The sequence below is a fragment of the Dermochelys coriacea genome, chromosome 2, assembly GCF_009764565.3.
Source record: "Dermochelys coriacea isolate rDerCor1 chromosome 2, rDerCor1.pri.v4, whole genome shotgun sequence".
NCBI lineage: Eukaryota > Metazoa > Chordata > Testudines > Dermochelyidae > Dermochelys > Dermochelys coriacea.
Window position 1 is genome coordinate 217,143,145 of NC_050069.1, and position 17,681 is coordinate 217,160,825.

Genomic DNA, 17,681 nt, shown 5'->3' on the forward strand with positions numbered 1-17,681 from the left:
GGTGAAATCTTGGCCCTACTGCAATCAATGGCAAGATTCTCAATTGATTTCAATAGGGCCAGGATTTCACCTATTATATTTTACTCATTTATTACCAAACTAGTCACTTTGTCCAAGTGGGTGAGGAGAGTTGGGAAAGGCCATCTAAATTGTGCTCACAAAATTCATGCATACCAACAAAGTATTTGCATAGGTAAGTAGCTGGGTAATTGAATATAAGTACCCATTTGTAGGAACAAACACCTGGTTTTTGTGCACAGGGGCGGGGATTTATGGGGATAGGTACAAATTTAGCAGGCGCCAACTTATCTCTGAGAGAACAGTATAGGATTAGATTGTGATGTCCAGCACAGCACTGAACAAGTAGTGCCAGCCAGGAAGCACTGTAGCTGAGAAACACACCTCTGAGTCACAGTCACTCTCCTGCTGCCTCCTTTGTGGTTCCAGGTGGTAATAATTTAGCATATCTCAGCAGCAAAATGATGACACACCGCTTGCTGGCTCAGCTATGCTAGCAAGCAAATGTTTGTAATTCTGAGGTTCTACTGTATGTCCTCAATTCTGTCAGGTACTGAGAAATCCTGTGCGGTGCGAAGGACCCTCATGACCCAGAGAACACTTACAAGAGAGCTCTTGGCAGCATCCGATGAAGTGAGCTGTACCTCACGGAAGCTTATGCTCAAATAAATGTGTTAGTCTCTAAGGTGGCACAAGTACTCCTTTTCTTCTTGGCAGCAAAGAGTCTTTTTATAGGAAAAATGCATGGCACATAGTGGAAGGTCTTGTACAAATTTTGGAGAGATCACATAGTGGAAATAATGTGTATGGAACCCATTAAAATGCCCTTTATCACCATCTAGAAGAATGACTGACCAGACTTTCTTCTGAATGTTCCAGCCCCATCGCAGGCTGTATCTCAAGCATCCCAGCTGCATGCAGTAATTCCCAGTGAGACTGAGTTACTCTCTCCATTGTTTTAAACCACATAGTGGAATGTCATAAAGAGTTAAAAATGTATAATCTGCAAAAGAAAATTATCTTGAGAGAATTGAAACCACAATCATTGATTGCTTAGCAGATAAGATTGCCAGAGCTCTTCACTGTTTTGCAATTAAATCACAAGCTTCAGCCACCACATATGTTTTCTTAAAAATCCAGTGAAGAGCAACTATAAATACTTAGAAATGCGTCTTTGGTAAACCCATTAAACGTGAGCAGACATTCCTGGGGGGGTTATTGATTATCTTTTAGCCTATCTAGCCAAAGTTGATAATTCAATTTGTTGGGAAATTTATTCCTCTCAACAAACTAGACCTATCCTAGCTTCTGGGCACTTACAATCATTAAATTAAAACTAATTAAAATGGATGGACTCTTAATGAAAAAAGAACCAACAAGGTTATGCAGTCTGAATTCTAATACTATTAGTTAAGTTTCTTCCACAGAAAGATTAATTTTTTTCTCTAGCTTCTTTTCAAATTTTTATTGATAAAACATTTTGTTTGGGGAAAGACATAAAAATAAATTGGTTTGCTGACCCATTTAAACGAGCTTGGATTAAAACCCGGGGAAAATCATTATGCTTATGGCTCATGTGTATTAAGGCACTATAGCTGTTCCCCCCATTCCGAAGCACTGAACCTGTAGTTCTAAAATCCTTGTGCACAATTGCCACTGACAATTTGACTACTGGCTTCTGATATTGTCCAAAAAGTCAATTCAGCATTTGTGATTACGAGAAGAGGTAGAGACTACAGATTTCCCCTATGTTTAATGTTACAGTGATTTTCCAGGTACCAAATCATGGAGGAAAAAGAGGTATTAAAGTGAAAACCTCAATGTAACAATGATCTAATATCCCCCTCGCCCCCACCCCCAGCAAATTATAAAGAGAAAATCACTTTAGAAAAGGTGCCTTATGTGTAATTTTCTAGACTGGTAACCAGGTAGGTAACTGTCATGCTGCAGAGGAGGACACAGGGAATTTAGCTCTCATTTGAATGCCCATGAAGTCTTTCAAAGTTATTGAAAGTGTCCAGACAAAGGTAAAAACACTGCCATTTATATTTCAAATGATTGTTGTACACGTATGCCATAAGAGATTAAGCATGGCCCAGTGGTTTATGATGCTCTCCTCATCTGTGGGACACCCAGGTGCAATTCCTGCTCCACCACAAAAACATCTTGTGTGACGCTAGGTGAGTCACTGCGCCACAGTTCCCATCAGTAAAATGGGGATATTAGCACTGCCTTACCTCACGGGAATGGTGTGAGGATAAATACAATTAACAATTGTGAGGCACTTAGATTCTACAGTGATGGGGGCCATGTAAATACTTTATAAATCTACTTGTTAACCCAGGGAACTGAGGGAGGCAGATTTGGGTTCCACTTGTGGCTCGGTCAGAGACTCACTGTGTGATAGTGGCCAAAAGTTATTTTGTGTCTCCGTTGTTGTTTCCCAGTCTCTAAAGCAGGGATGGTAATAATACTTCACAGGGGTAATGCGAGGCTAAATTCATAGTTTGTAAAATCACTTACAGATCTTGTGATGCCAGGCAATGTAGAAATATAAAATATTAATATTATTTACCAACATTTTCAAAATTAGTATTTTTAGATGCCATGCTCTCAGGTGCCACTTACAAGCCTTTCAAAGGGATCTGATTTTCAGAGGGTGGGAATTAATTTTTTTTTTTAATTCTGTTCAGGTTCTTATATCACACCTCCATTGTCAATGACAGCATACTGAGGGAATCTCCTAACTCAATGGGAAGACTCCAGTGGAAGTTGGATTGGGCCCCAGCTGAGATGTCCTTGCACCATGCTAAGGCATTGCACATGGTTTATTTCATGGCCCTAATCTTAACCGACTGTTTCTAAATGTCTAATTTTGTAATTAGTTGTTGCTTGTTGCTGACAGAGTTTATCAGTTTATATACAAACATAAACAGCAAAACAAATGTCGCATGACATCTAAACCGTGTTTGGATCAGATGAGAATAGCTTTAGAAATGGCACCTTTCCACCTTGACAAAAACAACTAAAATCTATTTCAACCCAGGTTTGGCATACAGTTAAAATCCAAGGATCATGCAGAGCATTTTGGTAGGGGCACTACTGATGTTAAAGATCTTTGCTTTACAATGATTCTTAGGTGGAATGTTGCTGAAGTCCCCTCTGATTCTGTGTGTCATTGTGAAATGTTTGTAGATTCACCAGTGGTCTTTGACCCCACTCCTGCAGTGAATTCTGTTGCTAGAACTGAGTACCATTAAAGTCAATGGGGCTCTGTGCAGGTGTGGCGTTCCCCCACCCCAGGATAGAGCTTATTGTAGATCAGGGCTTTTGTGTTACAAAGGTCATTTAATTTCTGAATCATTTGGTTTCCCCCATTCTAACCCAACACATGGCACAATCCAGCTCCCATTGGGTAATCAATGGAAAGACTTACATTGGACATTAGGGGGAGCTGGATCAGATCCATGAGCGATTAATTTTTGGGGGGTGCCCTCTGTTGTGGCCCCTTATGACATCCACTACCCAGTCTGCTTTCTGCCTCTTAGTAAAGCAGGAGGTGGTAGTGGTGCTTCTTTCCTTGTTAAAAAAACCTCCTTGTACATTTTTTTCTCATCTCATTTTTCTCTCAGAATAGAAGGAAACTCACAGAAAGGTAGAAAATACTCAGGATTTTAAAAGGTTTCATAGTAGCAGCCGTGTTAGTCTGTATTCGCAAAAAAGAAAAGGAGTACTTGTGGCACCTTAGAGACTAACAAATTTATTAGAGCATAAGCTTTCGTGAGCTACAGCATCCGATGAAGTGAGCTGTAGCTCACGAAAGCTTATGCTCTAATAAATTTGTTAGTCTCTAAGGTGCCACAAGTACTCCTTTTCTTTTTTCAGGATTTTAAAAGTTTCTCCAACAACTGAAAACTCTGGTCTTAATTTCAATTGCATGCCAGTTTTACACAGGTGTAGCTTGATATACTTCAACAGAACTTAGTGCCATTTATTCACACATGGCCCAAAAAGTTGGCAGACTCCACTGGAGATGATGGAGGGCAGCTATCACACTAGGTGGAGCCCTGCTATGTGCTCATCTCCCCTTTTTGGATGTTTCATGCAGCTTTTATTTTCCCTTCCCTTCTATAACTTCATAGTGGTCAGCCTTCCATTTATTTTTCTCTGCCACATTTACAGTGTAGTAAAGTTGCCAAACAATCCCTCCCCCTCCTCTCTTTATATATTACAAACACCATGTCTGCCTTTCCCCCACATTGAACAAACATTATGGTGGCATTAGGTGATGCCAGCATCAAGGATGCTTGTGGATGGAAACAGCAAAAGGCACATCCGTGACACTAGGCCAATCCCCTGCCAAATTTCAAGTCCTGGTTCCTGAGAATGGGGGCACTAGAGCTGCTCAAAGAAAAAGTGGCCAGAATGTTTTAACATGGGCCAAACAACATATTTTCTCTAACCTCTTCTTGAAAACAGCTGAATCATTTTGGCTGAAATTTTTTTTTTCAAATAATCAACCTGAGGCAGATACGGGGCATGTAAAATTTTTGGTTAAAGTTTTTTTTCAAATTTATATCATAAGTACACAATTAGTTGGGGAACTGGGTCCTACATTTGAATGAGATTTGAGATTTTAATGGGCTGCCCAACGAGTATTGATGTTAGTATTAGAATCCTGGTGAGGACTGAAGGGCATTACATTGCCTTGTAACAATATCTGTATAATGTAGAATAGTGAGACGCCACTGCATTTCACTTGCAATAAATCAGCAATAATGACAACTTTATGTTTGGTCAGTTTCTGATGTTAGCATGCAGAGGCTAGAAGAAAGCAGGTTGCAGTGAAGTGCCACTTGCTATTGCTTGGCCTTTGGGGAGTCATTGGATACCAGAGAAAGGACACTAAATCCCTACAACTTTAAACTGAGGGACAGAAAAAAAAACAGAGGCTTACCTTCAACTATGATTTATACTTGGTGTGTACTTTTGTAGCAGAGCTAGTTTCATACTAGAAAAAGATATAATTTTAAAGAACTAATCTCCTGCTGGTTTTGACCAGATAATGTATTCAATAAATAGTATTTAATCACTTACTATATAAATATGGTTGAATACTGCCTGAGTGTTTGTCTAACAAATTATTTGACCAATGTTTCCATTGAATAATATTTACCATCTCTAGTCTTTTAAGCTAACTTTAAAGAGTTGTTCAACAAATATATCGAGTGAGAAATCAGGCCATAGTTAACATTATAGTAGTTAAAATCCAGCTTGAGTTAGAGAGTAGAGAGACGAGAATTAGTTGGGGATTGGTCATGCTTTGAGCAGAGGGTTGGACTAGATGACTTCCTGAGGACCCTTCCAACCCTGATATTCTATGATTCTATGAGAACAGACACTGTCAGAAGGTTATTTTGGAACTGGACATGTACTCACTATTCCTCTTAGATTTTTTTCTTTAATTCTTTAAGAGCATTTTGTAATGTTTAGGGTAATTTATAAAGCTTGTATTTGAAATTTTATGCAGCACTGCTGTCTACTTTAGTAAATTTGTTTTTATAAACAATGTCTCAATGTCTGCTAGAAAGAACAGACCCTTGGAGGTCCACAGACTGTCTAAGATTTCCAAAGGAGTTTGCATCCGTATTTGAAATTTTTTGGGAGGGTCCACAAGTGAAAAAAAGGTTGAAAATCACTGTGCTAGAACACTGCACAGAGCATAATTAACAATCCATACAAATTGTCATGTGAAAAGGTCCTTCTGGAGACAGTCTATCTTTTGCATATAGCACAATGGCTGCAGTTTTACCCCTGGGTTTTGTCTAATAACCACCATTTAGTGATTAATATTCCATTCCTTGTTCTAATCTTGTCCAGGTACTCAGCAGACTAGTATAATCAAATATGCCTTCCTTTCTCTGCAAGTTAATAGGGGATATTAAATCTTTTCTTTTTTTCTGTGGCAGGGTTGTGCATGTTCCATTACTTCCTTGTTTGAGAATATCAAAATTCCCTGAGCAAATATGACTCTTGACTCAGTCTCATGTTAAACACCTGATATTTAATCTATCAGAACCAAAGACATGATATTGATATAGTAGGGCTTTGGGGGGGGGGTAGGGGTGTTGGCATGAATATATTAGTTTGGGTATCTGCCAGAAGTGATTGTGAGGATTATTGATAAAACATGCTAGAGTGGTGACAGATTTGTTTAATTTGAAATGGCCGGAAAAGCCATAATTTTATTAAATAAGACAGGTAAACATATCTGAATATGGGAGCAAGAATCCCTGATATCTGTGAAAGTGAAAGTGTTAGGTTTGGCAATACCAATTGCTCTTTTCTTGTACCATAAACCTGTAACATAAACCTTCCAGATCGCCCTGAATCGTTAAACAAAACAGAACCCTGGCTACTTGAACACAATGTTACTTTTGCCATTGACTTAGGGTCTATCTACACTTTGAGCTGGGGTTGTGATTCCCAGCTTGAGAAGACATACCTGCGCTAGTTCTAATCAAGCTAGTGCTCTAAAAATAGAGTGCAGCCATGGTGGCACAGATAGTGGATAGGTTTAGCTGCTCCGAGTACATGCCTATGGTCTCTAATGGGTAAGTGCTCAGGGGAGCTAGCCCCTCTCAATGCTGTGGGTACACTCTATTTTTAGCTCTCTAACTTAACCATCAGCTGGACATACCCTTAAATGGGGTTAGGATTTCACCACATATGCACATGAGGCCTGAACTTACAGCAGAGTGACTTACTGTATAGTAGCTAACTGCAGGAATGGCTAATCTAGCAAGAAGAAACACAGCTCTGGATCAACCTCTATTATTTGAAATAGCGATTTGGTTGCCATATATTCCACAGGAGGGAATATGATCCTCTTTTCCCTGCTACTTTGGGATAAAGAGAGACACATACGTAAGATATCTGTGGCAGCTCTTTGGATCCCTGCCACTTGAACCACCCATCACAAATGCATACCTTTAAGGCTGTGCCTTTGGAAAGCTGGAGATGTTATGTAAATTATGCCATGCTCTAATTTGCATGCTAAGTGAATATGCATGACCTCATTTATCATAATTCCCCCAGAGTCAAAACTTTCAATTCTTTGCTCCTTCTCACTGTTCAATCGATAAATTATCCATTAAACCAAACCTTTCTTCCCTCTAGTTTTCTTTCATTCATACCCCACTCCTGAACTGATCATCTGAATCTCTCTCTGGTTCCCCATATTGTCCCTTCACATCATCCCTATTGCTTTCCTCTCTCTGCTCCCCTGCTCAAAATTTCTCCCTTCACCCTGATCAATCTCTGTGCTCTTACTTCTCTCCCTCATCCCTCAAAATAGCCCCCACCCACCCACATGGCTCCACATTACATCCACTTTATGTCTGGTTCTCCATGTCACACCCTCCCTCTTTTGAGCATAGTCTCAGACATGCTTATAGCCATAGAGACATTGATAGGGCAACACCCTTCATTATTCTGTCCAGTAGTGCTCTAGCCATGCCTATGCTAGACTTTGTCAATGTGGTTGAAATCCTCCCAAGGGTAGAAGCCCTACATTACAAGAGAGACCTTGCCTACAGGACACTAATTATACAGATGTTGCCTACAATATTTCTTCCTCAGCTCTGCAACTCTTCCACTTGGGAAAATGAAGCTTTTGCTCAGGAGCCCAGCAATGCCAAAAGCTGGGAGTTTCTAGGGCAAACTGGGAGACTTAACAGACCTGCAGAGGTTGCTAATCCTTCTGTTAGCTGACACCACCTACCTATTTACTTAGCATTAAGGACTCATGGTACTGTATCTGTGAAGCACTCCTCCAGTCAGGACTAGAGATCTAAGATAAGGATGTTAGAGCCAGTGTCTGGAAAGTGGGTATTAGGAAAGAAATAGGTGCGGACAGTTATAGGAGATTCCCGTCACTAGCCCCTGAAGGGATGTATGAAATTCCTCAATGCACAATTGACCCCTTTTCTTGCACTGTCCCACCACAGCAGATCTGTGTGTGTTCCTCTAAATGTGTTCTTGCAAGGTTCTGCGCATGTTAAGTGAGAGATCAAAGTCTCTGTTTGGTTTCTTTCCAGCCTTGATTTGCTGGGAAAGTGCACAGCCTCCCCGAGTATAAAGGCATTGTTTCCCATCCCACCCTTGAGCTGACTGCTGAAATATCTATTTAAAAATGGGATGAACAATCAGCAATACTATCAATACCTGATACCAGGCTCTGAAATGGGAAACTATAAATGATCATGAAAGACAAAGGTTTGGACTATCTCCATGTAGCAGCTTTACCATCCTGGAGCACCCTTGTTGCAAAGTCTCTTGCATACAGAACTTGGCTCTCCAGTCAGATTTCTCTAAAGTGCTGCTCCTTCCTGAGCAATAATGTCCTTCAAATTCTAAATAATCTCCTCCATCAGCATGTAAGCAAACATAGCCACCGACAAAAAGTCTTCTGCCCCTTATGTGACTCCCCTTCAGTCCAGACTCTCCAGCAAATAGAGGCCCAACCATAAATAACACTGGACTGCTCTCTTCCTTGCTGGGGTTGAAGTTTAAGTGTCTCTTCCTCTTTGCTCTCACTGTCCATCATTTTCTCAGGACATTGACTCACAGAGCTGCTTCCCTCAAGTCCTGCCCCTTCACAGGGCCCACTGCAAGAACTAATCCTAGCTCCTGCAGCTATACCTCTTGTCTTCTCCCCTTAGCTGGTCCTTGTCCAGCCTCTCCTCCCAGGAGAGAACCTTCCTCTCCCTCTGACTACTCTGTCCCTGACTACCCTTTTTCTGAGTTCTTCCCTCAACCTGACCATGCTCCCTCCAGTTATATCAGGTGAGGTTAATAGAACTCTCAGGCTTTCCTTTCCAGGCCTGTGTGTGGTTTATACAACTCATCACATGCCATAACTCAGAAAGACCTGGAAATCTTAACAATATGGACAACAAACAGTCTGGCAATCAGTTCTCTGCATCACACTCACAGGGTTCTGAGCACCAAAACAGAGACCAATCAGGAAAAGTGATATCTCTTTTATGTCGGTCACCCTGGGCTGTTCAAATTAAATGATGCAAACTAGTCCCCCAGAGCTCCCACAGAATGATTGTGTCTGTGGAAACAATGGCCACCACTCACATGCCGCCAGTTGAAATGCCATTAAATCTTTGAATGAACTTCACACATTCATGTCATCCATGTACTGGAGTGGATTTTCAAAGAGTGGTGTTTTTTAAAGACCCTTGCTGTAGTCATGTATATAACAATCCTATAAATGGAAGGTCAGCAAGCTGAAAACTGTCTGAATCTGCTTTACAGTCATTTTCTTAGCTTTTTATTCCCCACAGACCAACTCTGGTATCTTGCACACCGTGCCTATGTATCACTCTCTAGGTATTTAGATTGTGAATACTGCGTGATATCTGCAGAAGACATGCTTTCTCTGACCTAGAGCCTGGTACCCAGAAACCAAAGTACCAAATAGACACAAGGAGACTTCATTCCAGGCATGCAGAGATTGCTAAGTATGTGGAGAAAGGAGATCAGAAGGGGTGATACATTAGATATAGTAAATAATGTTGGCACTTACACAAAAATTTACAACTTTAATGCAATTTACAAGCATTCACTGATGAATTATACCATACTGATTCAAATAATTTTAAACAACTACATCAACAACAAAAATATCTTCCTCCGACGCCCAAAACACATACAAAGAGGATCAGATCGTCAGCTGATTCAAATCAGCATAGCTCTCAAAGTCAGTGAGAGTACACCAGCTTACACCATCTGAAGATTTATGGCACAGCATTCACCATTAAAAAGCCAACATTTGTAGATACCAACCACATGATTGCACAGTTATTACCTATCGTGCGTATAGGAGAGAACTGGTCTCTCAGATACCAGTGTGTGGTAATTGTTGGATAATGCTGCCTTTTTTAACAGCAACAGTAAACACAAGTCAAATACTGCCTTCCTGTGTCTGATGTGTAAGTGTATGTTGGAGGTCAGGAGGGGGTGGAGGAGAGAACTTAACAAAAGGATTTTAAGAAATACAGAAAAACCTTTTAAATATTATTTAATGAGCAATCTCACCACCCTCTCTTGATCGCCTTATCTTTGCTTATACAGCTATAAGAGTACTATCGGAGAAAAATGATCCCTAAGCAGACTTTTAAATCACTTCATCAAGAAATGTCTGATTGAAAGCCAGAGCTTCAGGAATGGCTTGGCTTTGATGGGAAAGTGCAGATGTGGAAATGCACACAGCTGTATATTCTCAGTGCTAAAGAATCCATTCAAAGACTTTAACCAGACTTTTGCCACAGAGAATATCTCTGAAGGGCTGCAGAATACTGTGGGACCTTAAGTAGGGCTGAGAAAACCAGAAGAGTTTTGAATTCTATTTCTGATTTGAGTTATAGCTGCAAACTTCCCTGAACCCAAATTATATCACAAAATGAGGACCTGTGGTCGATAGCAGCACATGATGTGTCATCAAACATTGTTGCATCATAGTGCCAGCCCTGTAGAGCCCTAGCAATGAAGACACAAGGAGGATGACAAGCGTGTATCATCTGTATGAGCAAGCAGCCAGTGGATTCCTTCTCACCTCATTCTTAGACCACAGAGCTCATCTTGTCCAGTTATTTTTTCACTCAACACCCTTCTCCTTCTATCCAGGCCTCGGACTGGGGCTCACAAGGCCTGATTCTCCAGCTGTGGGATACGATTAGCTCCCAGTGACTTTACTTGGAGTAAATCATGTCCTGGGGTAGGAGAAATGGGCCTGGTTGCGCATGGATTCTTATGGGGTGACTTCATGACATAATGTTGTCATCATGCAAGCAGTACCACATTGCAACGCTGAGTCTTCAGCGTTTAGATTCTGTTCAGCAGAACTGATGCATGGGCAGTATTCTGTTCAGCAGAACTGATGCGCAACAGTCTTGGCTGTGTTCTGTTGAGCTCAGCACTAAGGTTGAGCAAAGTAAGTGAAATGTAGGTAGAAAAAAAATAAATGCTTAGCTTATGATTTACCATTTAGATGTTCTACACAGAACTGCTTTGTAAAACCTTGTGTTTGTAGAAAGCAGTAAAGGTTTGAGCAAAAAAGAAAGATACTTTAATAAATTTTCAGTTGTAAACATTTGTCTGGTTGTATTTTTCTATATGCAAATACACCAAAATATTATAACTTGCCTATGTCACAACCTGTATTTTACATAGCATAGCTCTTTTCACTGTGGCATTCATGGGGCTTGTAACTGTCACAAAATGTGGAGATGAAAGATGCAATGCTAGGGAGATGCAGCTAAAAATTCCCCTTAATATAAATTGCCATTATTCATTTTTTGAGTGTCCTGATCACTGACAGTGGTACAAAATATCACTTTCTAGTTATGTCGGTTCCATGATAAAGAAAAGAAAGAAAAAAGTTCATGTGACTGATTCTTAGATTCATATATTTTACTGATAGACAGGTTCATTATGACAATCTAGTGTGCCCTGCATAACACAGCCACAGAATTTCATCTAATAACTCCTACATCAAGCCAATGTTTGAACCAGAGCATATCTTTTAGGAAGACTCCAAATTATTGGATGGATAAAGATTTTATGTAATGGAGTTTCAGCCACCTACTATAGCAAGCCATTCCAATCATTAATTATTGTCACTGTTAAAATCTGCATTTTGAGCTTTTTTTCAGTCAGTCTTGTGTGGCATGAGTCCCCATTGTGGGTAGGTAAAAAAAGCATGTGAAATATAAAATATATCATACATGACAGCTAAAGCATCTTCATAGAGTAGTACACACTTTTTTCCTTATATCTTCAGAGTGCAGTGTCATGCATTTTTTTCTTTTTTCCTTTGTAATATTAACAAATTTCTCATCTTTTAAAATATTGCAATTTTTAACACAGCAGGTATGTCTGTTATAATTAAGAATTCATGCCTTCATCATGTTTTGTATGACTCTTTGACTGATACAAATGTAATATAAGCAGCGGTCTTACCTGACTCCATCACAAGGTTGGCTGAGCAATCCATTTCACTAGCCAAGGTGACTTTGCCAGCAGCCTCTCTACACAGACAGGTTGTAGCTACTTACTTCTAAGGCCTTGCTCTTCCCTCCATGTTTTGTGGCTGGAAGCATTTTGGACACTATAAACGATTCCGTTTTACCTCAGGGTTTGCTGTTACTAATGTTACATTAAAAATTCCCTGCTATTCTCACATTCAGTACATTAAAAAACAAAAATTCCTCCCAGCACTCTATATGTGAGCAATATTGGAATCTTTCAAAGCATTCTTCCAGAGACTGATTAGACTGAAATTATGTGCACAGCTTATACATAATGATACAAACTCTACTGAATCACATTACCTGGAGTAGTGAGATGCATTTTAGATACATCATCATTACCACAAGATTAGGTGCATTATTATGACAAGAATCCCAATGAAATAATTTGTCTTGCCTTGATCTGTCATGAGATCACTTAATGGGAAACTAAATAACCCATGATATATACTGAGGACCCTTTCATATTATGCAACTGTAGGCGTCCATAGGAATTTATCCTTTTGTCAAGAGACTATGCTTTCCAGATCCTCAGCTTGTCTACCCATGGTTTGCCTTTGTTCTCCACATCATTTTTATTTTTCTGTATTCTCTCCAGAAGCATGAAAGGGGGATGAATCCTTGCTCTCTAGTGCAAGCTCTAATGGAAAATGTTTTGCCAGTTGATTTAGTGGACTTTTGTTAGAGGCTTTTGTTAGAGGCATACCAGACAGGCACATGCATACTGTCAGCCCAGCAACTGACCATAACTGGAAGGCCTTGGAACAGGTGAGAAGTAAACACTTTCTGATATAGTAGCTCCAATCCCATGGATGCAACCACATGCATCAAACTAGTAAATCTATGTTGATACAAATGATCAGAATCAAGTAATAAAACAAGCTGGATAAAATTCCCCTGGGATCCTTCATTAACATCATTAAACAGACAAATAAGGAAGTTTAATGACAATGGTTCCTTTGCAAGTCTACTATATTCTCACTGTTTGACAAGCTGGAACAGAGACCTATCATCAGACACAGCCACGATGTATGATGTTGTTCAGCTGTTTCATTTTGTTTTAAAACTGTGTATAATGCTATTGAATGGTACCTGATTGAGATCCTGGAGACCAGAGATTTCTGTTTAGCTGCAGTAAAGGTACAGCACAAATAGCAGCCACACAAGCTTCTTCATGCTGTCATACTCCTTAATGTTCCTTAACCCTATCGTGGAGAGAGAACTTCTAGCAGCAGAGAGGATAGGTTTGCCTCCATGCCTGTTCAGTTGTTGGCCTTTCTGTTGACGTTGTTAACAAGGATGCCAACAGTAGTGGTGGCAGTATTCCGATTTTGAGACATATTCTCTAGAACTAGAATGAGACCACCAACCTAATTCACATCAGCCACTGAACAGCCATCGGATTGTAGAACTCTTGGTCACTAGGCACCTAGTCTTAGAGGTGAAAAGGTCTAGCCCATTAGTAATCCCCTGAATCATCCAATCCCTTCATCTAACATTTTCTCAGTGTCACCGGAAACAGGCAAAACAGTAGCAACCCTTCTCTCAAGAATAACAGCATGATGTCATTACTGACAGCTAAGTTTAGCAAAATACACAGTGTGTTTTCTACTTAGGAACACTGAAGCCCTTCCTCCTCTGCAGAATGAGTGGCTAAAAACTAAGAGCTGTTGTAGCAGTTGAAAAAAAAAAGCCAACTAGCTTTCAGATGATTTCCTCTGAAGATGCTGAGTGTTATGGAATTAATTGTGGTGTTCAGACTCCAGCCAAACCCACACAGTTGCCTGGCTGGGGGAATCAGAGAGTGGTTTTTTCCACACCTAGAATCAGATTGTGCCTAGATGCACAAGAACAGCCATACAGACTAATGGTCCATCTAGCCCAGTATCCTGTCTTCCAACAGTGGCCACTGCCAGGTGTTAACATAGAATCATAGAATATCAGGGTTGGAAGGGACCTCAGGAGGTCATCTAGTCCAACTCCCTGCTCAAAGCAGGACCAATCCCCAATTTTTTTTTTGTCCCAGATCCCTAAGTGGCCCTCTCGAGGATTGAACTCACAATGCTGGGTTTAGCAGGCCAATGCTCAAACCACTGAGCTATCCCTCCCCCTGATGCTTCAGGGGGAATGAACAGAACAGGGATTCATCAAGTGATCAATCCCTGCCACCCATTCCCAGATTCTGGCAAACAGAATCTACAGACATTCAGAACCTGCTATTGCCAGAGCATGGTATGCCTCACTGATGCAGAATTCCTCCTGGGGTTCTCCCTAAGGCAGCGGAGCTCCCTACAGTGCCAGTACATGGCTTGCCTAACAGATATGGCTGATCTCATAAAAAAGCATGATTGGGCCAATGAGAAAGCCAGGAGAGAGACAAAGAGGCCACAAGAAAATGAAAAAAAAATATTTTCTATTCCCTGCTCTATGGTTATCTCATCTTGGTCTCTAGTTTAATCATCTTTTCTTCATTGCACTGTTGCAGTGGTGCTGAATACTGGTGAGACAATGCAATTATCCTGAGAACAATTTCTGAATGGTTCTAAGGGGATCAAATTCTTCTGTCCAAACGTATCACTGGGTGCGGCACTAGGCTTTGTTTTAGTTACACAACAGAGCAAATGGCATTTACTAAATCATCCCTGTGTATCTGACAAAGCCTGTAGACATTCCTCTCATGCCTGAAAACGTGAGAATTACCATAATGAGAACAACTTTCTTATTTTTATGCAGCAAAAGCTCTTCACCCTGTGATCCTTTTAGGTTCTCACCTGTTTTATATCATCTGAGCTTTATGAAGTTACCCAGCACACTTCGTTCTTAATCTGGAGATAACGCTTTTACTGGAATGCTATTTTATCAACATTATATAATATAACTAAATCTACTATGTGCCTATTAAGGGGAAATAGAAGGTTGAAGGTGAACTACAAACCAGATCATGAGTACTCCAAGTCTTTGTGAAGTTACGCTGGTGTAAATCAGGGAAACATAAGGCCCAAAATATCATCTTCTGGAAAGTGTAACAATCTCCTCATCTGATGTAAATTGGCATAGCTTCTCTGGCCCATTCTATCAATACATCATCCATAATTAAACCATTCCAATAGCAGAATCAGGCCACCAATGGTAGATATTGTATGCAACATGAAAATCTGCCACAGTACTTCCCATGCAAGACTACTGGCAGTTTTTCCTCATTATTCAGTGGCTTGTATAGCATCCCAGAATTCAGTCCAAACTACTACGTGCCTACAATGTATGGCCTTAAGAGTGATTGGGGAGGAAATTGCTTGCAGTGTTGCTGTAGCTGTGTTGGTCCCAGGATATGAGAGAGACAATGTAGGTGAGATAATATCTTTTATTGGATCAACTTCTGTTGGTGGAAGGTACAAGCTTTTGAGCTACACAGAGCTCTTCTTCAGGTCTGGGGAAGGAAGCAGAGTATCTGAGCTAAACACAAGTGAGACAGATTATTAAGCAGAAGAAGTAACATATGCTAAAGGCAGTCACTTGAAATGAAGTGGGCAATAGGGGGTTAGATTGTGATGCATAAAGAGTTTGAACTGGGCAATTAAGAGTAGCTGACAATGTAATTGGTAAGACACCACACTATAAGCCATAAAACCAGTATCCCCATTAAGTCTGTGGATTTGGTGTCTAGCAGTGTTATGTATTTAAGATCCCTGGCTCGCCTTTTGAAGGTATGCAGGTTTCCCTTGAGGATAAGTATTGAAACTTCAAACCTTTAATGCATAATAATCTAACCCCCAATTGCCCACTTAATTTCAAGAGACCACCTCCAACATGTAAAAAGAAAAGGAGTACTTGTGGCACCTTAGAGACTAACAAATTTATTTGAGCATAAGCTTTCGTGAGCTACAGGTCACAGTGAGCTGTAGCTCACGAAAGCTTATGCTCAAATAAATTTGTTAGTCTCTAAGGTGCCACAAGTACTCCTTTTCTTTTTGCGAATACAGACTAACACGGCTGCTACTCTGAAACCTCCAACATGTGTTACTCCTTCTGCTGAACAATCTGCCTCAACTTGTGTTTAGCTCAGACACTCTGCGTCCTTCCCCAGATCTGAAGAAGAGCTCAGCATAGCTCTAACACTTGTACCTTACACCATAGGTGCCGACTCCGTGGGTGCTCCGGGGCTGGAGCACCCATGGAGAAAAATTGGTAGGTGCTCTGCACCCATGGGCAGCTCCCCACCCCAGCTCTCCTCCACGAGCACACCGCGTGCCCACTTTCTCCCCCTAGCTCCCAGCACTTGTGCCGCGAAACAGCTGTTTCATGAGACAAGCATGGGAGGGAGGGGGAACATTATGTGCTCACGGAGGAGGCGGGGCCAGGGCGGGGATTTGGGGAAGGGGTTAGAATGGAGGCGGGGCAGGGGCAGGGGCAGGGAAAGGGTGGATTTGGGGTGGGACCAAGGTGGTGGGGAGTGCAAGCACCCACTGGCGCCAAGGAAAGTTGGCGCTTATGTCTTACACCAGCAGAAGTCAGTCCAATAAAAGATATTACCTCACCTACCTTGTGCCTCTCGTAAACCATTGCCACATTCAAAAGTATTAGGCCAGTTTCACCCCTGTTTTAGTGCAACTGAGATCTCTGATGTGCATTTATCAATTATGGCACAAATTGATCTTACAAGAAATATCTTAAAAGATACATTGAAATCATGGTGAACCATTTTATTATATGGTCTCTACCTAAATAAGTCAATAGAGTAGCAGAAATGTACCATAGCTCTTCCATAAGGTGGTGTAAACAGCAGCTATTGATTTAGTTTTTTCCAGTTTCATGAGATTTTGTTTTAAACAAGGGAACATGTAAGGGGAAATCTGCTCTCTAGTGCCCAGCCCAAGCAACCGGGCTGAGTACTGGAGAGCTCTGTGCAAGGTAGGAATCCAGAGTCACAAAAATGAGAAGGAATCACTTCACAGGGTTCCACTGCCGTAGAACCATTCTCAATATGGGGGAAGCAAGGAGAGATAGCATTGACTTCTCCAGCCCCTTCCCAAGACCTTTCTGACTGGCCTTTACCCGTCAACAACAAGAGTTTTTCTTGAAGCATGAGCCATTAAAGAGAAGGAAAAATCCCCACAAGATTTCAAACCACATTAAAATGACAGACACACATACGTGGTGGATGAGGTAATATCTTTTATTGGATCAACTTCTGTTGGTGAGAGAGACAAGCTTTCTAGTTTTCACAGAAACTTCTGGTCTGGGAAATTTACTCAGGGTATCACAGGCCTGGTCTATATTATAATGTTAGGTTAGTGCAAGGCAGCTTACCTAGTTGTGCATGTGTCTACACTTAAAATTTGTCTCCTACCAATGTAGGCACACGTTGTGCCACCATAGTAACACAACCTTCCTGAGCAGCATACATTCATGGTTGATGTACGTAGGTCAACACAGTGCAAGTGTAGACACTGCATTAGTTATGTTGACCCTAACAGTGCTCTATCGGGTGTCCCATAATGCCCCACACTGACTGCTCTGGTCACCATTGTGAGATCCATTGCCCAGGGGTCACAAAGACTGGAA